Raw genomic sequence first — 27,226 nt, forward strand, 5'->3', positions numbered from 1 at the left:
TAATAGTATTTGTTATGGATGGCAGTCATCCCAATTCACCCCAAGACTCCCTTACTTTATTATTCTCAGCTTGAGATTACTCTGCACTGGAGAAAGAATGATCTCTAAAGGACCATATAATATTTGCCTCATTCTCTCTGGGAGGCTGTGATATCAGACCACCCATAAAAGAACTACCCTGTAAACAACCACAGTTTTGCTCCAGTACAAGGAGAACAATCTCAGCTCAGGCTAATGGTGAAAGTACATGTAAGCACAAATTTATATATATTTATTCAACTGACAGCAAATCTGTTTAATTTGGAAACAAGGTAAGGAATAAGAAAAGCCTTTTACAGTCAAGAATAAGGAAATGCAGGACCTATAAATATATAAATGTATGCCCGTACATAATCACATCTTTAAATAATTTACAGCTATCATTCATAAGAACATGAGGAATACCTGATCATGTATTTTACATTTTTATGTATCAATGTGGACATAAGCTAGAAGAAGCAGAAGACCTGATTCCAAAAGACTTGCTCTCAGTATAATGTGACCACTTACAATAACATTAGGTCATTTGGACTATGGCCCCCATGTAAGCCTGTTTATAGATAGTTCTTACACTGAAGTAAGTCACTTACACCAAGAGCAACCCCCGGATTCTCAAAAGTTTGTACGGAGTGTAAGATTGGTACAGGAGCTCACACAGGCAATATGTCTGTTGTGCAATCCAGGAACAGCCTGCAGGGACGTGCATGAGCGCTCCTGCACTAATCTTGCATGGACTAAGCCCTATTATGCAAATCACCCCATTTGCAGGTGAAATCCATGCAAATGAGGTGATTTTGCAATCCAGGAAGCTTGCAACATTCTGTGCAAGACTAGTGCTATCTGCAGAAATGTACTCGGTTAGTAACAGAGTACATTTCTGCAAAATCCAAAATGGAGCTATGACAGCTTCAAATAAAGGCTGCATATCATTGAGGAAGCATGTCAATGGCCAAGTATAAGGCCATTGGCATTGCAAACAATAAAAAAAATCAACTTTTATTTTTTTTATCCAATCTCGGCTATTTAAGCATAGGGCAGCAGCGCGCAAATGGGATTGGGCGGAAAATAATAAAATAAACCTAAAATAAACATTCGAACTAAAATCAGTATTCTGCCATGCAAGTCAATGGCAGGCAGAAGACAACCTGGCCAGTGAGTAGTGGTTGCTAAGTGGGGAGACTCAGTGTGAGACATGTAACTATGCATTAGCAGGCGATCCTATGCAAATGAGGGAAAGGATAGTGAATCCCAGTTTTCTCCAGCATGTGAGACAGGTCCCAACAGTGTATGAGTATGAATATCTGGGTGCAAGCCTAGGAGGTAGGTGACATCATGGGAGTGTGTGTCAGGCATACTGTAAGTGGATTGGAGCTCTGTGGCTTGGGTTTGCCCCTAGCTTAGCACAGCTATGCTAGGGGGGGTGTCTAAACCTGCCTAGCACTCTTTACAAAGTGTAAGCAGGTGTGCGCACCATGCACCTGGTTTTACAGAATGAAAAAAGAAGTTAAAGCAGGAAATAGCAGCAGTGTGCACATTTGAGCACTCTGTGCAGTGTGCACATGGGCTTAAATAGGAAGGCAATGGGAAGGGAAAACAGCAGTAGGAAGGTATTCAAGGAGAACTTGCATAGCTGGCAGGTGAAATGTATCAGAATCAGCCAGTTACAGAGGCAGCAGACTAGCCCAGCCCAGAACACTACTGTAAACTAAGCAAGCACCTTCCCCTCTGGTTTTTCCCACACTCTACACCACCGGTGTATACAAGTGGGGACATTTTCACAAACAAACCTACAAAATGAGAAGGGCTGCAGCAGGCGACATAGAACAACATGTGCAAGAGGCTGAGGGTGGTGAGGATGTGAATGCTGCCAAACAACCCACAGTGAGGAGACGGAGAAGAGTGTACAGACTCAAGGTAACCTACTAGGGGCTACATGGGCTGGAGATAGTGGAGTGCTATAGGGTGGACAGAGACCTCCTACAGCAAATTGTTGATTTGTGCCAGCCACACCTGATACACCAAACTGACCAAGGGGAACCAATCCCAGTGGATACCAAGGTATGTGTAGGCCTAGGTATACTAGCCACAGGTACCTCCCAAAGTACAACTGGGGATATCATGGGGATCTCACATGCATCAGCATCCAGAGTATTGCACCAATTCCTGGATGCCATGTCAGCACATGCCAGTGAGCACGTATATTTCCTCAACACCTGTGAAGTGTTGACCAGCAATATGTATCTCTTCCACCAAATAGCAGACTACCCTGAGGTAGTGGGTGCTATAGACTGCACACACATATGCATCAAAGCACCACCCAGTGAGCAGGGTAGGGCCTATACCAACCACAGGGGCATCCCCTCCATCAACTGCCAGGTCATATGTGATGCCCAGGGCATTATAATGAATGTGTGTGCTGGCTGCCCTGGAAGCTATGACGATTCCCACATATGGCATCTGATGCAGCTGTCCCAGAGATTTGCCAATAAGGACATCCCCTATGGTCACCTAGTGGGGGATGCTGGGTACACACTGGAGCCGTGGTTGATGACACCCATCAGAAATGCACACACACCTGAACAAGAACGCCATAATGAGGCACACGCACAGGCCAAACATATAATAGAGCATGTGTTTGGGATGCTCAGGTCACAGTTCCGGTGTCTGGACACATCCAGTGGAGCCTTGCAGTATTCACCAGCTACATGTACCCAAATTGTTATGGTATGTGCTATGCTACACAATATGATCCTGCGGAAACAACTGCAGCAGGAGCAGCATGGGGCAAGGCCACATAGCCCCCCACCAGTGCCAAAGCCTGCACAGGCACAGAGTAACCCGGAGGAGGAACAAGCTGAGCCTGCCCCAGTAGGCAAAAGGAGGTGTGCCCAGTATGCCCTGGCCTTGGCAAAGAGGCAATGCATAGCACATGCACTGACACAGTAGGGACCCAGGGAATGACACCTCTCCCTGACTTGCACATACAGTAAAAGGATGCCAAACATGACACTACCTGTGCTCAACCATGTATAGGGTGTGTACTATGTGCATCCAACATAGGCAGCCCTCCAGCACCATCAGCAAGTCTGGCACACCCTGAAGATAAGTCAATCAACCAACAATTGCCAAATGGAGTAGAATGTGTTGTTACCTGTAGCTATGGTATGGATGTGAGCATGCAAGGGGAATGGGTGGCTGAATGTTATGGCAGCAAACAGTAGTCACCCATAGTGGCACCTTGACATCTGTAAGACATACTGGAGTCACCATAGTAGCCAGTACTACACAGGGTGACAAAACCCACTGTAGGAAATGTGCTGAGTGACATGTGTGTCCATATGACCCACACATGCCAGTCAGGACGGTTCACATATCCAACAACAGTCTCAGCCAACAGGACAGGTATAGACAAACCCAAACACAGCCTGTGCCATGGCCCTAGAATTATGGCCATGGTTAACCTCCACCTCCAGGCCTACACAGACAGACCACAGCAGGGCAGGCAGCGGGATGTTAGTTCTGAAAGGTAGGAAGTCAGACAATAATATGTAGGGCAACCAAAGCTACAATCCGTAGTACACTGGTAAGCCTCTAGTTAGCATGATAGTTAGCAATACAGAATGAAATGGAGTACCTGACATACCAGTACAGTCCCAGCAAATGTGTACAAGTGTCACATGTGCCCCCCCCCACATCCTACATAGTAATGTAATAACAGTCAGGTGTGCCCCCCTGCTATGCAGAAATGTAGTAACAGTCAAAGCCAAATGATTGATGGATACCCTGCAGAGACAGCATGCTACCTGTTGGTGTACAACACAAAGGTCAGCACTGCAGCGCAAACTAACTGGACACGATCCACACATTCAATACAGATGGCCATACTGGGCATGCTCACACACACAGAAATGAAGGTAATATCAGTCAACATACTGAAAGGTCATACTGGGCATGCTCACATGCTTAAACACATGAAGGCCATGACTGCAAACACCAGTGGACCACACATATTTAGCAGTTGCAGTTGTTAGACACTCATCAGTATGCACCACTCATGCCTTGCACACACAGTGGATAGGAATACAGACATATATGTCAGGACAACACACTATAATAAGCCAGAAGTACATGTACATGGATGTGTGGAAGAGGGTGACTGTGACAAGGAGCCACCCAGGCCTGTCCCACCCAGCACACAGCCAAAGGGCCCCAAACACATGAGGTGCAGATGTCACTCACTGCAGATACTAGCCACCAGTATCTGTCAGCATTACAGACTATGTGGTGCACGTGCCAGCTGTGCAACATGACTATACAAGGAAGTAGTCATCTAGCAGCTGTATATATGTACCTGTGACATATGACCCCATGTGTGCCCGCATGTGGCATGTCAACCCATACATGAATGGGTTATGGCCCATGCATACACTGCCCTTCCCATAGCCCTACTATGACAAGCCTACTGAGGTCATCAAATGTGAAATACATCTTTGAGAGAGTTGTAGCCCAGTAATCTCTGTGGTGCGTCACATAACTGTGTATTGCTGTAGTGTGATAAACTAGTTAGGTAGGAGTTCTAATCCCAGACTTGGCAACTGTGTGTGTGTATTTATGTGTGTGTCTGTCTGTCTCTGACTGTGTAAAGAGCAATGCTTTTTTAGGGTACTCACACTCCTTACAATTCATATACTCAACTTTGGCAAGGCTGCTGATGTCACCCACCTAGAAATACACCTCTGGGAAGGTTGTAGCCCAGTAATCTCCATAGCTCGTCCTGTAACTGTGTACTGCTGTAGTGTGATAAAGTAGTTAGGTAGGTGTTTAACCCCAGACTTGGCAAGTGTGTGTGTGTGTGTGTGTGTGTGTGTGTGTGTGTGTGTGTGTGTGTGTGTGTGTGTGTGTGTGTGTGTGTGTGTGTTTGTGCATTTGTGTGCATGTCTGTCTGTCTCTGACTGTGTAGAGAGCAATGCTTTTCAGGGTACTCGCACTCCTTACAATTCATATACTCAACTTTGGCAAGGCTGCTGATGTCACCCACCTAGAAATACATCTCTGGGAAGGTTGTAGCCCAGTAATCTCTGTAGCATGTCCTGTAACTGCGTACTGCTGGAGTGTGATTTAGAACTGTGGTAGGGTTCCATCCCCACCTATGGCAGTTCTGGATGTTTTGTGTGTGCTTCAATGTCTGTGTACAGAGCAATGCATTATAGGCTAGTCACATTCAGTACATTTCAAATGGCCTACTTTGGAAATCCTGCTGATGTGAAATACACCTTTGGGGAAGGAGTTCTCTAGTAATCCCTGTGGTGTGTCCTATAACAGCTCCATGCTGTAGTGTGATATAGACCCCTGTTAGGAGTTCCATACCCACACATGTCAGTTGTTGATGTTTTGTGTGTGTCTTACTGTCTGTGTAGGGAGCAATGCATTTTAGGCTAGTCACTCACAGTACATTTCAAATGCCCTACTTTGGCAATCCTGCTAATGTCATTCATTGTGAAATATACCTTTGGGGAAGGAGTACTCCAGTAATGTCCATGGCATGTACTACAACTGCATAGTGCTGTAGTTTAATAAACTAGTTAGGTAGGGGTTCTACTCCCAGACATGACAGGTGTGTGTGTGTGTGTGTGTGTGTGTGTGTGTGTGTGTGTGTGTGTGTGTGTGTGTGTGCGTTCGTGCATGCGTGCATGCGTGTGTGCGTGTGTGTGTGTGTGTGTGTGTGTGTGTGTGTGTGTGTGTGTGTGTGTGTGTGTGTGTGTGTGTGAGTTTGTAACACTATCCTGTGTTGAGGTGGTTGTGAGTGTGTGACACCTGTGGCCAAAGTGGAGCGGGATTTGCATATTTCTTATATGGTGGCCCTACTATATATCACAATGTCCACCATACAGGGATAACAGATGTGAAATAGCTGAGAGGCTGGAGTGCAAAGCCATACCCATACATGTGACATCAAGGCCAGGCAATCACAGTTAGCAACCCCAGTTTTAACTAGAGCACACTCTCAACTCATGCCTCATACACACACACACACACACACACACACACACACACACACACACACACACACACACACACACACACACACTTGCCTAGGCAACAGCCAATATGTGGGTAGTACACTGCATAATGGCCACTGATAGTAACTATGGAGTGATAGCAGTGGGCTACAGAGGGCATGTCACCCTGTCCATCTGTCCAATGTGCACGTACATGCAGACAGTGTACCTCCCCCATGTTCTCCAATGGACACCTGCACCACCTGTGGTACCATCACATGTGACCCACAATGGACACAACATGTCCTGTATGGACAGATGCCACTGACACCAGGGAATGCTGTTAGCATGCTATCAATGTAGGTGCAGGGTAAACCTGCTGCCCATTACTGGTTCCCACCACAGGTGGGCAAGACTGGCACATCTGATGATAATCTGTGTTCACAACATGGGCCAGACACCCCAGGTACAGTTCCACATGTCACTGTACATGCATGTGGGAGGTGTACACACCGCAGACACCGTCCATGTCATGGACTAAGGAACACATACATGGCAAGCGATGCACAGCATTGGCCACACACAATAGTCACCCAGGTGACTGGATGGGGGATACAGTACCCACTTGTGTGGGCAAATGCAGAAACTACAGCCCTGTGCCACAATGCAGACCATTGCCATGTAGCCTGATGCCAAGATTTACCCATCACCTACCCTTGTATAGCCTGCTGGCACAGTCGACCACCACACACCTGTGCAAACATGCACCCACGCATGTCAGCACTAGCACCCTGTGTGTTTGTGTGTGTGTGTTGTGTGGTGCGTATGTTCACATCCACACTCACTACAATCCCCATGGACATACTGACACATGCTGTCTGATGTCAGACACCTCCTCATACCCTTTGCCCATACAACCTCCGTATGACCCGTATGGTACATGTGATACCTGCATAGTGATGTGTTGTGGCAATCCCACTACTGATGTGTTGTACCAATGGCCCTACCAAGTGTGTCACTGTGTGTGCATCCCTGTGAGAGTGTGGCCATGTTGACACCGGCACCTGCACATGCAGACAGGCACATGTATGTCACCTACTGTATAGCTACCGTATCCCTGTTGCAGATGTCACTCACCATCACATATATGTTCTGAGTGCTCCACAACAGGTAATCCATGTGATGCATCCAGTAACTGCATCGAACTGTGATAGCACTACATAGTTGTCAGGAGTTTGATACTCTGTGCTAGTAAGTGCTTGACACAAACATGCTTCAGTTATACACTCCCACCCCTCCCTGACATGTCTTTGCCTCTGTCTGCCTCTCCCACTGCCTCTCTGGTGGATGTGGAGACCTAAACCTGCTTTGCTTAGGCAGCAGCATGTGTATCTTAAGTGATGCTCATGATCAGCTGATGGCCTCTGCACGAATTGCAGCCCTCCCCTAGCTGATTGCATGTGGAACAGCTGTGGTAACATTCCCATAGCCAATTGCATGGAAACACTCTCCAATACCTAGGAACATCATGGTGGTGTTGGCCCTTTTCATTCACTGTGAGCAGGAACTAGATCTGTTGTTTGGCAAACAGCATCTCAGATGGATAGGGGATTTACCTCTAACAACATACACTGTGGAAACAGGGCAACAAACAGGAGGGGGATGTGCCTGACCTGACTACAGACTGCAAGTGCTGCTATACTGCATTTGGAGTAATATCAGTTTAACAGTGTGTGTGTGTGGATATGGCTGTCGTACATGTCTCAATACCTGCCATGTCAGTTCCATGTTTATGAGGAATCCCCATCTGCAGGGTCATCTGCAGACTGGGCAGTGTTGCGCCTTTGGTTTCATGTGTTACCCATGGAGCATGTATCTGTGGACTGCAGAAGGTAGTGTGAGGACTGCAGTCTGTAGATGGTGAAAGCCGTGACAGTTACTGACTTCATATTCCTCATAAGACATATGTTGCAACAAACCCCATTACAACAGTAAATGTATGAAGTTATCACAGCAACATGTCAATACTGGCCCTCAGTATGTGCTTCCAGCCACACCTCTGTCAACCTTTGTACATATGCCGTGCATGAAGTGGTACATATGTGCTGTACACCATAATTAGTGTCATCATATCTGATAACATGCCAGTGATATATCAGACTTCTACACATGTTATGTACAGTAGGGGTTATATTTCATGACATAACCTGGACATTCTGTGGATGTTTGTACAGTACTGAGGTCTGTGTACTTATGGTGAATGTCAACAGTGTGTGTATTGTTAATATGTACTTTAGCCTGTGTACAGACTGTGGTAGATGTCATTGTTCTAGTTCCCCTCCTATCTGATGTTACATGCTGCTCCAATGTATGGAACCACGTTGGCATACATGTTTGCAGGGCCATACACACACACATCTCCCATACCACAGACAGCCATCAGACCAAACTGTGTAGCAGCCCAGTATATGTCAGTCTGTGAGTGGCACACATGAGGATGGTGTAGAACAGATAGTCCATATACTGTAATATTATGTTAGCTTACCATATGTGGCTGTGTTCACACTGGTTGTGGTTATGCACTTTCACACAGGTGTATCTTACCCTGTGCTGTGACATGCCTGTTGAGCCTGCTGTATATGCAGGCGCATGTGCATTTCCCCATAGGAGATGTAGGCCAGTGTTGAGCCAGTCTGCCTGTAGCCTGCACAGTGCATTGTTACATGCCTAGCAGCTTAGTGTACTTACCCAATGAGATGTCATGCACAGATACTTGCCAGATGTACTGCTGCCAGGCCCCCCTTAAAAGTCATGTATGTCAGACAGAGCAGTGGGATGCTGTACAGATGTATGTTAATATCTAGTGGCTAGTATGTGTCCATGGCACCCCTGTACCAGCAGTCATTATGTGTTAGGCCAGACAGGGGTTTGTGAATGTATAACCTATGGTGGCAAATGTATACCAGTCGTTATGTGTTATACCCATCTACATGGCTGTCTACATCCATATTGTCAGGCATGGTACACATGTTTTGCACTAAGGGCTTATGTGTATACCTCTGGACTGTACAGACTGTGTCAGAATCTCCACATATATTGGCCAATATCTCTGCTGCAGTCCACAGGAGCATTACGTGTTAGCAGCGGTACTTTACAATGATGTCCTTAGGATGTCTGTCAGTAGCCAATTGCACACATGTTATAAGCAGATGTGACCTCCCACACATACCATGTCTGTGAAGCCAATCTCAATGACAGTAGCAATAGTCTACTAATATACCTGCTATACATACCTGACATCCCCTTGCACTATGACTTTGGGACTATAGGGTCTGGGATAGGGCTACACTCCATGTCCAGGACATATGGTGGAAATATATGTACATATACTTATCCAGATAGCCATATATATATGATTACACATGTGTAGTACTTCCAATTACCACTGTCATGGCAACCATCCACTATAAATCCCTACATCATGTGGGCATGGTCCCTTTACATTTCCTGTGTGATGGACATCCTTCCTGTGTGTGGGCATCAATGTTACAGACAGCAGGTATCAATACCACTTACAGGAGAACCGGCAACTCAGGGCAGCCACATATTTGTAGGAGGAACAGGAACTACAGACAGACTGCGAGTAGAGTTGTGCTATGCTTTGTATAGTACTGGTGTTACAGGGTGTGTGTGTACATAGTTTACCTTGGAATGCAGTCTGTCTGCAAAGCTCCCAACTGTGGGCCTATCCTCTTGCTGGCCAGAGGTATGCCTAGCATGTTTTGTCTGGCCACCACACAGGTCCTGTGTCAGATATTACACTGCAATGTGTGTGTTGAGTACTATCAGTACATGGCTACATCCATTTCTGTTTCTAACCTCAATTCCCTGACTAAGGGTATGTTGCAGACTATCCTGTAACACCAGCAACTTGCTTAGTGTATGGCAACAGTTGCCCACATATGTGTCTTTGTTCCAGCCTCTGTCCTCCACCTACATACCAAGCTTTGCACATATGTTATGCTGTTGGTGGTTGTTCTGTAGTGGGCTGTAAGTATATCACACTGCCATTGCTGCCATCAGTCCACTGCTGTTGTACCCCCACACATAAGGTGGGGCTGGGGCCATATATGTGTGGGCATCACCTACACAATATATGTGTGCCCTTATGCACTCCAGAGGCCAGTGTATGTAACAGTGGTATATGGCCTTGTATTATTGAGTCTGGGGGGGGCACCATAAATGACCTAGGCTGTTACAAAATGTGGGGGTATCAGGGGTGAGCTGCCTTAAGGTATCTGGATGTACAGTACCATATACTTCACCTATATTTACATTACTTACATGAATTGGGTTAATGCAAGCCTACTGCCCCCTGCCATACAGACTGCTCTGTTTGTCGGTGTACTCATGATGATGTTAGTTATGCCTTGTTATGTAACAGTTACAACCCATGTGGTCACATGATTTCTTTACCACCTACTGAGTTTTTACAGAGTGTAGATAGAGGCTGCTGAACTATACACCTGCATTACATACTGTTGATTGTTTGGTATCCTGTGGCCCAGTCTGTCTTCACTATTGTACACCTTGAAGGGCTTGGCCTGGACAGCAACAGTTGTGAACCTTTCCAGACTACTGTATTAGTGTAACTGTTTCACAGTTGCATTACTCTGTTTATATGGTTGTCAGTTCCGGAACAGCTATATGACATGGCATATAGAACTGTAATAGTACACAATTAAAGGTTTTCCATTTCTGCAAACCTGTGTATGGTGTTTTTCCTATGACCTCTCTGTGGGTATATGTTGCAGGAGATAGTCATTTGTATGGGTGGCCCATACTGTGTCCAGTCATTCAGGGGTTAACTGTAGGCATAGTGGCTGTTCCATATTGTGTGCACCTTCTACATATGTATATTACTGTACATATATCTGCATGTGTATGTGTAGTCACATGTATATCTATATATATGTGTGTGGGGGTGTATGTATGTGTGTATATATATATATATATATATATATATATATATATATATATATATATATATATATATATATATATATATATGTGTAAATATGTATATCTCTAGCAGCATATCTGTGTATCTGTATCCTGGGGATATTGATGGCTTCCACATATTACATTTCCTATGGGAGGCAGACTGTACTGCATGATATGTTACCAATACCAGTCTGACATCATACAGGTGGGATGTAATACTGGTATCATATTGTGCCCATGTTGTGTCAGGTCTTTGTTATGGGATTTGAAACACTTGGTAGTGTATTGCAGGGTGGACATGTTTGGCTGTGGGGGGGATGCCTATTCGTACAAGACGTATAGTGTGTGGGGCCTCTCAACCCCATTAATGGTGCATGTCATTGCTATCTACAGATGTATGGCCATATATACCTATATAGATATATATATCTGCTAACATATATATAACTATGTCCGTATATACCTACATAGGTATATATCTGTGTATACATATGTAACTTGCTGTGTATATGTAGACATATAGGTGTAGACACATATATGTGTCGATGTAGGCATTTGCATGTATATATTATATATATGTATATAGTTGTAGAAATATATATATCTACATATATAGATATGTTGTATCTGTTTAGATATTAATATATTTACACAGACATACATCTAGATGTTGGTATACATTCTCTGTACTGTTGCGTGACTGGATTGGATGATATGTTTCTGAAAACATCAGATTTATTTTTATCTGGCATGGCTTAGTGGTAAATTGCTTTGTCTGTGGTGTGCTGGGTCTGGATTCGAGCCTTACAGGAGCTGTTTATTTTGTTGCTGGGCAGAACATGGCCCATTGGATACCGTGTGATTAAGGCACTTTAAAGCAGTTGTAAGTGGGGTGCGTGGATTTGCACGGAGCTAAGCACTGCTAACTTCCGGTTACAGTGTCTTACACTCAGTTAGCTTCTAAATTGCTTAACCTGTGTAGGCAGTGCTTACCCCTGCACAAACAGGCTTAAACCCACTTACTGCTGCTTTAAAGTGCTTACTGCCGCTTACCCCTGCGCTAATGTCTTTAAAAGAAAAAGAAAAAAGGGTTGATAGGAAAGTGGTGAAACAGGGGCACAAAAAGGGAAAGACAACAGGGAAAATAGCTAAGGATGTGCAGGAAGGGTGTAGGGAAGGTCGATAGCTGCCCATTTCTTCTACAGCAACAGCCGTGCATATACACTGAATTTGGAGGTCGATTTGGACACTCAAACCCCTGGGAGAGGGGTTAGGACAACATAAATTCATTGTGTTGCCAATTAGACCAGACTACATGTGTCCAGTGGACACATGTGCAAAATGGACAGCTATGTATGGTGCAAGATTTTTTTGTGGGAACAGATTGCCCTTTTTTTTTTCAGGTGAGAGTGGGATGTTGGGGAGGGGTAGTAGGTATATTTGGGGAGGTAGGCTGGGTAGGTTAACAGACAAGACAAACAAGACGCATACAGGGGTGGTATATGACACATGTGGGGGTAAACATCTTGGACTGGGAGGGGTATTTGAAAGTTGCAAGCCCATGAGCCCCCAAATGGAAACAGTGGGACTGAGGTCCCCACCCATGGGCAGTCACCACTGCACCTTCACAGTCCCAAAGGTGGCCGTGCTGGGGGATGGGTAGGAGGGGCAGGCTTATCTTCTAATTGCGCCACTCGGCCTTCAAGCTGGCGTAGCTGGTCTTGAAATGCTCTATCGATCTCCCTACGCACCACGGCCCAGACCGGACGATGGGTGACTGGTTCCTCTCAGCCCCTGCTCCCAGGGGTCTGAGCCCATCCCCTGTGGTGGTTCCACCCAAAGGTGGTGCAGGGTCTATGGAGGAGGAAGTCCCAGGCTGGGCCCCAGACATGCTGGTGCCCAGTGCCATGGCCAGCTGAGGTAGGACAGGTGGGTCCGCTGTGACTGGCCTTCCCATATGAGCTATGGTGTTGCAGTTTACAGACAGATATGGGTTAGTAATAGTCAACAGAATTCAGGATTAGTTATGGCAGCATGCATAGGTATACCCATTAACCCAAGACACCAAATTTATACCAGTTGCATAGCGAGCAGAACACATGCATATATGGAACAGCAGTGGCCATTGCAACAGCATGCAGGTTTTATTGATGGCAACAGGCCACCAATATGGGTGTATTTTAACATGGTACATGCATAGAACCAAATGTGGATATTTATGAACCAATAGGACATATGTCCCAACATAGGTTTGGAGAGCAAACATACCATTTGAGGTGTATAATTGGGTTATTGCTGCACATATGATGGGGCAAGAGAGAGATTTCAATTACCAACTGATACATTCCTGTAGTTTTCACAACTTTCTTAGTCACTGCAGTGATCTGTCCTTTACATGGATTATTACACTACCCATTGGCCTTACTTTGTACAATGGTATGTTTGTAGATTAGTATATACATGGACTGTGTCTAACGTATAGTCTACACCTTTTACCTGTTATAGCTGTTAAGAAGATCTTTGTGAACATTACCTGACAATTTCTACACATACTTCCAGATTCCATGTTGATGTAATACACATACCCCTCAATCCATTATTGCACACACTCTGGTTGAGGCTTGACAGGATGCAGGTGTTAATGTGACATATTATGAGAATTGCTTTCATACACCTTGGGTGTGATGCTAGAATGACAGGTTTGTTTTTGTATACATTCTCTGACTATGTACAGGTTTGACTATCGGTTATATGTCATCACAGGCTGCCTACATTTCTTGGATCGTCACACTGATTTCTCAAGGGAACAGGGTACCAGGCAGCAGATTTGGGCCATTTATCTGCACATGCTGGGCAGATCGGAACAGTTGAGGGGTATGAATATGCATACAGCTTACTATCTGAACATTTCGAGGCAGTCTGTACAACTGATGACTATGAGTATGCTTACAGCTTACTATCTGATCATTCTAGCAAACTTTGTACAGTTGTTGGGTCTAATTATGCATACAGCTTTCTATCTGAACATTCTCACAAATTCTGTACAGCTGTGAGGTATGATTATGTATACAACTTACTGCCACTCCCAGGATTCAGTCCCTGCTGTGTGTGGTAAAACTATTACAGTTAATATCACAGTACACTGTGCTATGAGGGAATTGGTGTAAAGCTTTCAAATGTTTTCTCTCTAAGTCTCCCTCAGTTGTACAATATGACTTACCTCTTGTTATACAGAACTTCCTACACATTTTATCTGCTTACCACAGTGTGGGTAACACTGCTTAATACTACAGTACTATTTATAGCATGCAACACTATAACATATTAAATCAGAGTATACACAAGCACTCCAGGGGTTATACCTTTATTCACAGGATATGACAGTTCATGCAAGATTATTACTAACCTGCTTCGCAATGCAGCCTTTGCAGCCTAGAGGCATGGGCTTGCTCATTCACAGCCCACTCATCTGCAGCTGTCAGTGAACTACAGTGACATTTAACCATACCTATCCATAGTATACGCAAGCTAGGCAATCATTATATACTTAGTGGAATGGGCACTTACTCAGTACTGGGGCATCAGCTATCTGCCTGCACTCCTGGATCCACTGTTCCAGTAGATCCCCCCTATGCTGCTTCAGGTCAGCATGGTGATGCCTGGCCTACTCACCAGTCCAGGGGATACCTGCAGCACTAGTGAGGTCGTGGGTGAGACTGTCCCAGGCCTCCACTTTATACTGGGAGCCCTGGTAATGGTCCTGCAGGAGTCTCTCCTCATGGTGTTTGACCAGGAGCCACATCATGTATTTTGCCTCATTAATGCCCCAGCGCTGTGCTCTAAATTGAGTGCCTTCACCTACTCCAGCCATTCTGCCTACAGTAGGGAGCTGCAACCAGTTATAGGGATTATTGGCACCTGTGGGGTTTAAATACACCCAATCTCACACACTTTCCCATGACTGGACAGATTTGAAAAGGCTAAGCTATGGGCACACCTGCTTACCTAATGTTGGCATTGCTTAAAGGGGCATACCACTGGGCAGATTGAATTAGCCAGCCTACACATTGCTTACATCACATAAGCCGACCTGTGTAATGCTTAGTGTTGCTTAATATATAATTAACATTATATTGTCCTTTTGACATGGATTTCTAATTTGTTACATGTTATATCTGTGTCTGGTATCTGTGATTCATGTGTACGTACACTGTATGGGGTCCTGGGGACTTCAACACTTTCTTACACTAACGCCTCACATCTGGCCTTAATGCAGTACTCCAGTTCACATATTTATGTTATGTAGCGGGTTATACAACATCACACTGTACATAGATATACCCCGGGATTCATGAAGCTCGGCGCAAGGCCGGCGTAAGGCCTGCGCCGGCGGTGCATGGAATATCCGGCGCAGTAGCGCCATATACATATTAATGAGAGTGCACCGGAATCACAGACACGTGCGTAGTGTACGTGAGCGAGCCCAAGTAGGATGCGTCTGGAGGCGTGTCTAAGCCGGCAGGAGGTGAGCAACCTAATGTGCTGACAGCCACGGTCCGCCCACAATAGTAATGGCAGCAGCCAGGTCCCGTGCAGAATGAAACGCACGTACAGTATGCAACATAGTCCCCGTTCCAAATTAACGGAGAAGCAAATAGAAGCCACCAAGGCATAAGTGTACCCATTCAAGGAGCAAAGGATACGCATAAGACCGCCTCTGTCCCGCAATGCACTGTCAGTGTTTACACTCAGAGAAGGTGTACAGCCGCATGTCAGCGCACCGACATAGGAGCAGCGACTAAGGTCACCACCTGTCCCACTTTGTTTGGGGCAGTCTCTCCATGGACAGTTGTGTCCCAAAAAAACGTATTAGAAATGGCTGATGTGCTACGAGTGTAGGACACAATGATATCCCGTATGTAATGTAATGGTAGCATGAATTGTTTATTTCTGTAACAGAAATACCGAAATGACACAATAAACAGAATAAGCAAGGAAATTGCCACAATAATAAGCAAATTACTTAGGCAAACAAGTGAATTTCTATGCTATATAGTGACCGTTTGTATGTAACGGCCTGTAAAGGCAGATGTGAGTCGGAAATATCCCAGATCGGAAAATGGAAAAGGTGGAAACCCCAGCAGCGACATGGGCATGGTCACCAGGGTTACCTGCTGTCCCAAAGTGCCATGGACAGTCCCTGATTGGACAGTCGTGTCCCTGCAACAATCGTAAAATGGAAAATGACCTGCGATCCCCGCCGCAAATTCCGCAATATACATGTAAATAGTAGCATAAAACATATACATTACGGTATGGAACACAGACATGGCATAAGAAAATAAATAAGGAACCCAAACGCTAACAGAATAGGCTCATAGTATGGCAAACAAGTGAAGTTCTGTCTACTGCACTAGCCCTGGGTATGTGTAGTCCTGCAAATTTCGGTGTCCACATAACATGCCCCACTATGGGCATTGGAAAAGGTGCCAACCATAATGGTCACAAGCAGTAGTGACAGTACATAGCTGGGTAGCTGTGCCGACATAACAACAGTAAGGAAGCAAGATACCCCAAACACAGGCAAACATGTGCATAGCAACATATCCCAGACCCAGCAACATCTCTGTTGCATACACTGGATGGTGTATGATGAAGTGTAATATCCAGAAGCAGAACCCAAGCATTCAGATGTACTACACAATAGCCTCATTGTATATGTCAGTCACACCCATGTATACCCCAGCACCCAAACCTGCTAGCATCCGTGTGCAGCTATACAACCACACACAATGTGCATACCTGAACTGTGGTAAGATGTTTGTGTTAGGCAATGCCACGCGGGCAAATACGTACTCCACATGTCAGCAACCCACCGCAGGTACAGATATGTAAATGGCTGCATGTGAATGTGTCAGCAGAATGTGTACATCCGGCATGTAGTATGTACCCGTCCAAACCATCTAGGTTTGCATACGACACGGTGCACATAAGTGTACACATGTGGACAAGTCGGGTCGTTGGACCACCGCGACGATTATCATTGCAGTGAAGTCGATCACATATAGCGGAACAGGTGCCTAACACACAGGACATCCTAACAGGGTGCTACAGGCAAAGAAAAGGAAACTGGGACATCACATGTGGAGATTAGCGTGGCTGGACGGACAAATACACACGGTCAAGGTAAAGGATGGAACAACATGCATATGGCTGGATGGATGTTGTTCGTAAAATATATAGAAACACATATGAAGTTCCAGTTTACACTCGAAATACTATATAATGTATTGAATTGTACCGTACAATATGGCAGCAGAACTTAGCCTGCATGTAATTGGTGAAGCTAAGCTGTACTGTGATGGAATTCTGAACCTGGCAGTAAGCAGGACAGCAGGCTCATGTCTGTCATCATTAATTATGTGCTGGGTTACAGAACAATAAATGTATGTACATGCATAACAGCACTCCTTCCCCAGAGGAGGATGGCCTTGTGAGCTCAATGGAAGATAGCAGTACAACTCCCTACCAGACAGACAAAGCAACGTATCAAGAAATTAACTGTCCACTGTATCGTAACAGTCTAGGGTCCTTGAAAAAGCTACAATCACAAAAGGATACTGTAATGTACAAGGTGCCTTGCAAGGCTGTGTTATTCCCATGAGAAAACAATTTAAGTTCCCATGATGTACACAGTCTGGGGTTGTTGTTCCGATAATAAAGTGGCAATACCTCCCAATCGTGACCTCTGGGTATGGTATGAAAGTGGTTGTTAACCTGCAACATTGGATGTATAGCATAGGTTTCTGGTGTCGGAAGACATGGTTCCTGTAGCACAACACAGTATGGGTAGTCAAGCACATACACGATTGCTGAACACACAGCATCAGTGAAACCCAATGCTCACAAGGACACAGTCCGACAAGCTCTACACTTTACAGATGCACAGTGGTGTCCAGTGTAGGACCCAAAAATTGTGGAAAGAACCAAATTATGTCTTATTTCAATGCGTACCTGAAATCAGTGTCGTCACAGGTACACATATGCACCGCAAGAGTGTTTAATGTTGCTGATAGCTATGCATGTAATGCAGCACAGATGCACAGCAATACCCAGGGTACGGGTCCATAGAACTGCGCCCACATCACAGTCCCGCACATTACGGATGTGTAATGGGTACTGTCAATTGTTGCAGTCAAGGGATTCTGGGTATGTAGACTCTGTGCTCGGTGTTGTTTCGCAGGCAATCCTTTCTCCGCCCGTGGGAGGATGTGTCGTATCACCTGCCTTACTCTCCGCTAATAATGCAAACCATACTCCGGAGAATGCTAAATGTAGGTGTGTAATGTGTACAGCCCTATACTACTGTCCAGTAGGCAATTGTCATGGATGGACACCGTATGGCCAGAATGGCACCCACAACTGCAAACCCGGTAAATGACATAGCAGCTGGAAGGCATAACACAGGAAATACACATAGGGACTACAGTTGACATTCCACATACAAAGCAGGACCGTCGGAAAAAGGCCGGCGTACACCGCACGCAATCTCCCAGGAACCGACTGGGGAGCACCGCTACCGTGACAGCGTAACAGATGTGCGACCTGTGGAACACATACTAATGGCACACACACAACGTCAAGTAGGATATGTAAACTATGGCTTTCCCACCTATGAAGACAACATGGTTAAATGAATGCATAGGTAAGCAACATGTTCTGGTGGTGTTATAGTGGAAATACAGTGACGGATATGTCCCATTGGGACGTCTGCGGTTTAAATGGAGCATTTGCTAACCAGCATCTTTGGATGTATGTAATTTGTCCACAGTAGTAAATCACCTGGTTATGTAGCACCATGTGGAATGGGTAGTCCAACAGACATCCGCGATTTCTGAACACACAGTATCAGTGAAACCCACTGCTCACAAGGACACAGTCCGACAAGCTCTACACTTTACATATGCACAGTGGTGTCCAATGTAGGACCCAAAAATTTGTCTAAAGACAGGAATGCCGCCTTCTTTCAACACTTAAGTGAACTCATTGTCGTCACAGGTACACATATGCACATAGCGTGTTTAATGTTGCTGATAGCTGTCCATGTAATGCAGCACAGATGCACAGAAATACCCAGGGTACCGGGTCCATAGCACTGCATCCACATCACACTTCCACACACATGACGGATGTGTAATGGGTACTGTCAATTGTTGCGGTCAAGGGATTCTGGGTATGTAGACTCTGTGCTCGGTGTTGTTTCGCAGGCAATCCTTCCTCCCGCCCTGTGGGAGGGATGTGTCTTGTAGCACCTGCCTTACTCTCCGCTAATAATGCAAACCATACTCCGGAGAATGCTAAATGTATGTGTGGAATGTGTACAGCCCTATACTAGTGTCCAGTAGGCAATTGTCATGGATGGACACCCAGATGGCCAGGATGGCACCCACAACTGCTAACCCGGGTAAATGACATAGCCGCGGTAAGGCATGACACAGGAAATACACATAGGGACCACAGTTGACATTCCACATACAGAGCCGGACTGTCGTGCCAACACCGGCGTACACAGCACTCAGTCTGCCAGCAACATACTGAGGAGCACCCGCTACCGTATAGCGGAACAGATGTACGACCTGTGGAACACATACTAATGGCACACACACAACGTCAAGTAGGATATGTAAGCTATGGCATTCCCACCTATGAAGACAACATGGTTAAATGAATGCATAGGTAAGCAACATGTTCCGTGGTGTTATATTGGAAATACAGTGACGGATATGTCCCATTGGGATGTCTGCGGTTTATATGAAGCAGTTGGTAACCAGCATCTTTGGATGTATGTCATTTGTTCACAGTACTAAATCAGCTGGTTATGTAGCACCATGTGGAATGGGTAGTCAAACAGACATCCGCGATTCCTGAACACACAGTATCACTGAAATCCACTGCTCACAAGGACACAGTCCGACAAGCTCTACACTTTACATATGCACAGTGGTGTCCATTGTAGGACCCAAAATTTGTCTAAAGACAGCTCTTCCGCCTTATTTAATCACCTAACGGAACTCATTGTAGTCACAGGTACACATATGCACCGCAAGCGTGTTTAATGTTGCTGATAGCTGTCCATGTAATGCAGCACAGATGCACAGAAATACCCAGGGTACCGGGTCCATAGAACTGCATCCACATCACACTTCCGCACACATGACGGATGTGTAATGGGTACTGTCAATTGTTGCGGTCAAGGGATTCTGGGTATGTAGACTCTGTGCTCGGTGTTGTTTCGCAGGCAATCCTTCCTCCCGCCCTGTGGGAGGGATGTGTGCGTAGCACCTGCCGTGCTCCGCTAATAATGCAAACCATACTCCGGAGAATGCTAAATGTAGGTGTGGAATGTGTACAGCCCTATACTAGTGTCCAGTAGGCAATTGTCATGGATGGACACCCGTATGGCCAGGATGGCACCCACAACTGCAAACCCGGGTAAATGACATAGCCGCGGGAAGGCATAACACAGGAAATACACATAGGGACTACAGTTGACATTCCACATACAAGAAACACAGACAACCAGCCGATGAAGTCCAAAGCAAAGCAGGTACTGTAGCGACCGACAGTGACCAACCAGAGCACACCAAGAATTAAAGGCAGTCACCATAGTCTTTTGGAGCCCACTTCGTCTGCTTCATAAGCAGACTTATTCAGACTACATACAATGCAGTCCAACCTACTACATTTACAAGCATTAATTGGTTGGTACATTAGATGTGCTAGGTACTAATTACATGCCTTAAAGGCAGACAAGCGAACAAACCTTACTTGGGTTACACATCCCACACAGTGAGGACATCAGACATTGCTTCGAAAGGTACAGTCTTCATCGGAAAATGGAAATATATGTACATATATGAAACATGAACCAACATAAAATGTTTTCCAAATGTCTGACTGTGTAAGCTACATATATATGCCAATATATTAACAGAACTGCAGACACCTAGTAATATGAATGAACCATAATATATACACATAAACCGTATGATTATGACTACTGTAAAATAGACCAACGAAATGTAAAGATTCACAATGTGCTAATGTAACATTCATTTAGAAGGTTACTTAAATAAATCAATCCAGACATCCATGTGTAAATACTAACAGAAGGCCAGCGAGGTGCTTGCCCTCACATGTACTGGGATGTCGTTCCACAGCATAGTGAGTGTCTGGGTGATGAATCCGTCCCAACAACACGTCGAAAAGACAGTGTCAAGGTGTACGCCAGCTGCCCCTGTGGTTCTTGGGGATCTACCTTTTTTTCGTGAAGCATAGTCATCACAACTGGGGTCGACCTAGCCGTGCATGCCAGGCACGGGTCACCTCTGGGCAAGTGGTATGCAACTGTATACAGCTGGAATTCTTTCAGTCGGTCAGTATAACACATATACCTGAGACCCTGCATCCGTTGTCGAAGAACTGTTGGTGCCTTTCCAGCTGCTGCAGGTGTTGGGTCAGATACATTCTGAACGGGCATTGTACCCAATCATAGGTCTATTGAGTGGTGAGTACAAGGGGGCAATGACCTGCCCTGATCTAGATGTGAATCCCTTCATGATGATGTGGGCAATGTGGAAGGTGTACCTAACTATGTTAGCAACATGTGTGTCTAATGAAAGGGTTTAAAAACAACACGTGTCCCCAGATCACCGGTACCCCCCCCTGTCCTCAGTGGATTGCCACCTATATGGTAGCCCGGGTAACCTTGTTCATCCCGAAGGGTATGCCTATGCATTTCCTGGCATTTAGCTGTAGGACATGTCTCTGGTACCACTTATCCACATCTGTGAGGCACTCCTGAAGGATATCTGTGTCAGATGTGTGTCTGACTTTGGCATCCGGTTTGCAGTCGTCTTCAAACATTGTCACCCATAACCCCCCTGTGTATGGGTGTACATTGGAAACGTAGATGCTGGAAATAGTGGACCCAGGACTGAGCCCCATGGGACACCACCTGTGACTGGCTGTGAGTATGACATGGCGCCAGCAACTATGGCCATGTGTGTTCTGTGACTTAGCCCGTTTGCAACCCATATGGCGATGTATGGATTTACATTCAAGATGACGGGTTTATCAAGTATACCCGGGGTTTTGTGAAGGGCCCTTTGCCGCGTTGAGGTAGGCTGTTTGGACTGCTTTACCCTCAGCAATGGCCTTGGTGACTGATTCTACAAAGTGAAAACAAAGGGCATGATCTGACTATGACCAAGCTAAACTGGGTTGTATCCAAAGTATGGGGGCCCCTATGTCTTTATCTATGTGTCCCATTATGATCCATCCTCCTGGCTTTGCAGATAAGACTTGATAAACTAATGCTATGGTAATAACCAGGGACAGTGGAGGCACCATCTATGTGGACTGTGACTACAGTCGCCTGTGCTACTACTCAGGCGATCCTGAGGTGAGGCTAGGATTACACAGCTGTCCAAGTGTGGGTTAAATTCCCCATAGAGTTCCTTTCACAGCTGGGACACCATGTGGACCCATGGATGCTGTGTTCCCTGCCTTGGCGCTGGATGTGCGTAATGCTGGACATACCCACGGGAGGCCCGGCCCCCAGTCCGATGCCCAAGGGAAAACCCCATAGCCGGCCTTAGGCATAGGCCAAGTAGGTAGCCGCAGGGTGTTGCCCCTGGGGACCTTTTCCCGACCCTTTGGTGTAGGTAGACCAGGAGGGGTAGCGGTGACGATCGGTGGCAACTTCTGCCTAGGTCACCACTTACCCTAAGGCCACTCTTCGGGTAATACAGCAGTCCCCACACCCAGACGGGTCCTCGCTGGGGTCATTGCTAGTATGGCACCTCATCTACGGGAAGGAAACCATATATCCCCAGACATAATGGCACAGCATAATGCCTGTTCGCCGCCAAAGGCAGACATCGCCCCCGGCCGGTGCGGACGCGCGAGATGTCCTTTAAAAATGCCGACCATGTGTCGCTTTGTGCAGCAAACTCCACAGAGACATTCATTAATAGACCACGACGGACAACCCGATGTCCTCGTGTCTGAGCTGTTCAACCTGTTACCCCATGAAATGTTTTAGCACAGGGGGCCAAAAAAAGCAACGGACATGTCTGTGGCTCAGTGAAAGTCGCACGCAATGTTAAACCCTTGTAATACGCAACCCTACGGAGGGTTAGTAATGGAAGTAGGTTAGTTCGATCGACCGTGTTTAGTATAACGAGATCTACAACGGATACACCGTCGAAGGGTTTAAGACAAATTTGGGGGGGGTGACATGGTACCATGGACACGGACAAACGGCCCATGTGACTCATCTAACATTCGACAGGGTCAGGGCGGTCCCGAAGGGGGCCAAGACCAAACCCAAAGCACCACAGCAACACCCTGACAATCGAAGGCCTGTATGCATATGGGATATAAGCAGCTGTCATCTGAACAGCCCTGTGGTGACGACATATGCATCCTGGGCCAGGGGGGGAATTAGGAATGTGCAACATGCGGTACCGCACCTTTCGCAGCGGGGGAATGGATGCCGGTGACGGCGTGGGGGTGATATGTAAATGTACATAGGCACCAAGGGTATGCATATTAATGACAACGAACAGCTAAGGCACTGGTCACAGAAGAGTCCGTGACTGCAGTCCGTTGGAATTATGACTATAGAACATATAGAGGGCACCGAAAACGCCATGCTGCAAAGACTGTTACATATATAAAGCTGTAAGTGCTTTCTGCACCGCCCCAACCGGATCAGACATATGTTACCGAATAGTCACAAGTAACGCAAAACACGAAACCCCAAAGACACTGTAAACATATATAAAGGGCACGGATATGCTGCGCGGGCGTAACCCCAATCCGGACATGCGTTGGGGGGTGTGTGATCCAGTGGAACCAGGAAGGTTACGGATGTCTCCTCCACACGTTTACATTCATAATTGTCAAATATATGCTTAAATAGTACTTATTGATTCCATGCTTTGTTATCGTAATGCTACTTTTATAAAATCGATATACAATAACCTGATCAACACACTACATTCTAAGGTGCACTCTCACCAATTATCAACTATGTGTCCGGATACTGATTGTATTTACCAATATTGTAGATATATTAACACATTGTTGCCGTATTATTGTTTCCATGAAGTAAGGCATGCAACACTGATATGTATATGTCACGTTATAATCAAGACTTGGAGCACTGTCCACCTAACTATGAGCAGGTTTATTGTTTTTTCGCTTTAAACCGACTCTGAAGGAAGTGATTAGGGGCTTTTCATAAAATTTCCCTCGACGGTGCCCCATGTTAGTAGTTGAGAGAGCTCAGTATCCTTTCACTGTGGAGTCTATCGATTTGACAGTGTCTGTTTTATTTTGTTCCATAATGTCGTTTATGAAGATGGGCAGGACGCAAGGTTTACTGTATTTACGCATACGGCACGGGATATAGATAGGCCATTCATAAAAACGATGGGTAGTCAAGCAGACATCCACGACTGGGGAACATACAGCGGCAGTCAATACCACTGGCCAGATGGGGACAGTCAAACACGTTCTACACTTTAAAAATGCACATCGGTGTCCATTGTAGGACTCCAAAAATTTTCCTGTTTTGCCAGTATGCCCAAGATCAGCCAATCGGTACAAACCGTGACACGGCACAGCTAGACATATGCACCATCAGCGTGTTTCAGGTCGATGATACCTGCCCATGCAGGGACATATGAACAGAGGTCCCCAGACTGCCGTGTCCATACATGTCGTCCATATCCCAGTTCCGCACACATGAAGGATTTTCATGCCTGGGGGTTGCAGCCCTGTTATCCTCCGTATGCAAAATGGGGCTGGGTGTTGTGTGGCTGATAATCCGTTGCCCCGCCCGGGAGGGCTGGGTACGGGGGCGTGCCTTAGTCCCCAGTAAGGATGCAAAGGACGCATAGGGTAATGCTAAAGGCATGTGTGAAATGTGTTCAGCCCTACATCAGTGTCCAGTAGGCATTTCCCAAGGATGGACAAACGCGGACAAGATGGCACCCATAATACCAAGCCTGGTGGAATCTCACAGCCGTAGTAGGGCATGACACAGGCCATAAGGGTGGGAACAGCAGTAAAACCCCCGAGACATCCATCCTGCCATGCAATCCCACCCCGCAGCAAAGGTGCTATCCAGTATGGGGGGATCACCCGCCTACTCGGAACATACCGGGACCTGTGGAACACATATTAATGGCACACCAAGAACGTCAACTAGGAAGGTCATACTATCGGTAAAATATGGAGTTCACTAACATAATCGACATACTGTCATGAATAAATAGGTTCTACATGTCCCCTGTGTTATACTGACAATACAGTGGCGGATAGTTCACAATGGTACCTGTGAGGATTATGAAAAGGTTGCCAACCTGCAGGACTACAGTAACACCCTATGGGTAAATTGTGGAAGGACACGGGTTACGAACTACATAATATGGGTGGGCGGACAGACACCCGGGGAATGGGGAACATACCGGCAGTCAAACCCACGGGCCCGAATGGACACAGTCCAACATGTCCTACACTTTACATATGCACATCGGTGTCCATTGCAGGACCCAAAATTACTCCTTAAGTGAGTGTGAGCAACATAGTGTAAACCCGGGAAGGGGTGACAGCCGTGACAGGGCACAGGTAGATATATGCACCACAGGTGTCTTAAAGGGGTGATGACAGCCGTCCATGAAATGCAGGACATATGAATAGGACTCCCCAGGCTCCCATCCATACCGCTTCCCATTTCCGCAAAATGAAGGGTGTGCAAGGGTACTGTACGGTTGCAGACATGGGATCGTGGGTATGCAAATATGGGTGTGGTGGATTGGCAGATGATTCATCCCCCCCGTGCGGCGGGCCTGGCATCTTTCCCCGCAATACTAATACCGATCATCCACCGGCAATGCAGAATGCAGCTGCGAAATGTTGACAGCCCGATACTAGTGTCCAGTAGGCAGTTCCCCGGGAGGGGCAAACGGATGGCCAAGATGGCACCCAAAGCTGCAAACCTGGGGGAACCCCACAGCTGTGGCAGGGCATAACCCAGGGAATACAGATAGGGTGAAAGTACACCCCCCATTCAAAGAAACCCCGCGGGGCAGATCCCCACAAAACACCATGTGCCAGCACATCTATGGGGATCACACGCCCATACAGTGGAACAGATGGGTCACCTGTGTAAAGATACCAATGGCACAATCTCCACGCTGCTGGGAATGACATAGGATGGTCAAACTATGGACACCAAAGAAAGACATCCTTCGTGAATTAATAGGATTGATGTCAATACACCATGGCAAACACCCAATGAACAGGGAAGACTTGCTGGCACCCTATGGCCACAAACCATGTCACACATAGGTAGATGGAACAGTCAACATAAACATTTCCCCGAAGGTCATATGGTATCCAAAGGTACTTCATAGACATGTATCCCTATCACCCGTGGCCCGTGAGACTTACAATAACATGGAAGTATCCAGGCTTTAAATGTCCCCCCTTACACTTCCATTTGTCACTTTCTATGCAGCAATGGAGATGTAGCCACAGCATAGAAAGCAGAGACATACTAACAAACACACACGTGTCAAGATCACAGAAAGCATACTATGAACACACGAAATGATATTGTACTATAAAACACAAACAAACCGAAACCTGCAGCAAGAATAGTCCCAGTTCGACACAAAAAGTCTTCGTAACATTTGAACAGTTCATTAAAACATGCAACGTTTTGCCCACAATGTGAAAATATGTAAAAATGTTCACAAACAACAATGTGAGTATTAACATGATGTTGAATATCACAGTGTAGATTGTGAACACTTAACAATTTGCTTATTCAGTTGTAGGGGAAACGGAAACACACACACACGGAAGGGACGGAGATAAACCCCACCCCTATTTACATCAACTCAGTTCAGTATGAATCATATACACAACCCCCACCGAGTTAACTGCGTGAGCGCTGTCAGAGGCATACATGTAGGCTGCTGACGCCACCCGAAGACAATATTTGAAATAGCCAAGGCATGTTTTGCGGAGCGCCTAAAAGCATAATCAGCCAGACGCAGCTGGAAACACACACACACACACACACGGAAGGGACGGGGGACGCACCT

This window comes from Protopterus annectens, chromosome 14.part0 (genome assembly GCF_019279795.1).
Source record: "Protopterus annectens isolate FY-2018-M chromosome 14.part0, PAN1.0, whole genome shotgun sequence".
NCBI classification, from domain to species: domain Eukaryota; kingdom Metazoa; phylum Chordata; order Ceratodontiformes; family Protopteridae; genus Protopterus; species Protopterus annectens.